The following is a 1,229-nucleotide window of genomic DNA, read 5'->3' on the forward strand; positions in this document are numbered from 1 at the left end:
AGTAAATCCCCACTTCTTGCACATGTGGGTCTTCTGGCGGCCAGGAAACTTGAACTTGGCCCTGCCTGATGGGCCTCAATCACACACTTCTTGTTCTACAGCTTGGTGTGGATGGACGTTATGATTTGGCCAATGTGGACCCTGGCCACTGCGTCCTGGGACTTTCAAAGGCAACATGCACATCTGTCTGGAGGGTAGACTGGGGACAGCATGCTGGGCATGAATGTCCACTGGCAAAGGCTGTATCCATGTTCTCTTAGGGTAACTTATGCAGGCAACAGGCTACTGTTTGCAGGAGTCCCATACTGGGACCCCGTGGGGATAAAAGCACTGGTGAGCTTAATTGGCTGCAAATGGATTATCTGTTACAAAGCAGTAGATTACTAACTTGAGTAGGCACTCAATATGTTTTTCGGAAATGACTGAATGAAGAAGACTAAGCAGAGGTATATATTTATTCTTTGTTCACTTGATGGAGGGTTCATAATGATGGTGAGAAGTCTGGAGTTGAAGAGGTTTGGATAATACTGTAATTGACTGTAGCTAAGCTACAAGAGCAGGTCCAATATAAACACCTTAGGAATCTTAGAAAATGTTCTACAGCCTGATCCCTTTCTCCTGTGCTGAAGCAAAACACTTTACATCAAGGAGCTTACAATCAGATGCTTGGAATCTGCCAGCTCACTCTCTGTTTGTTCTCATATATACATATTTCAGGAAAATCTCTGCAGCCAGGAGGACCCTGGAAAATCCATCTAGCTGGTCTTGGGAAGAGCTGCTTGCTTGTTTATCTGATTACCTTTATCCTATTGTGAATAAGTTCACTCCCTTTCCCCCTTATCTGTTGTCATTAGCTGTATGATATTAGTGAAGGCTAATCCTGAAGCACTTCCTGGAGATGGAGAGAGATGTGATTCATTTTTCTAACAATATATGTTTATTGATTGTACACAGGAAAAGATTAATGCATTAAAAACAAAATGCATCATTTCTAACAGGAGCACAGCCTTGGTGTCAGGTCTGCAGGATGCAGCTGAAATACAGAAATATCAGCTGGAGGATTTACCAATGCAGTCCTTGACAGAGGAATACTGCATAAGAAAGGTTCAGTTGGAAGTATAACTTAAGAGTTTCTTTCCCACTTGGCTTAGTCTTGAATGGTTAAATGATTTGACACATTAAAGTGGGTAAACGACTAACTAGGCAAGCGAATAGGTGCTTGTACACCA

The 1,229-nt window shown here is 42.6% G+C and overlaps 1 pseudogene; it reads right to left on the minus strand.

The window, feature by feature from the left end:
- Window positions 1–238: 238 nt before the first annotated feature.
- On the minus strand, window positions 239–353 carry LOC129648087 (uncharacterized; annotated as a pseudogene).
- Between the last annotated feature and the right edge of the window lie 876 nt (window positions 354–1,229).

The sequence above is a fragment of the Bubalus kerabau genome, chromosome 3 (assembly GCF_029407905.1).
Source record: "Bubalus kerabau isolate K-KA32 ecotype Philippines breed swamp buffalo chromosome 3, PCC_UOA_SB_1v2, whole genome shotgun sequence".
Classification (NCBI taxonomy): domain Eukaryota; kingdom Metazoa; phylum Chordata; class Mammalia; order Artiodactyla; family Bovidae; genus Bubalus; species Bubalus kerabau.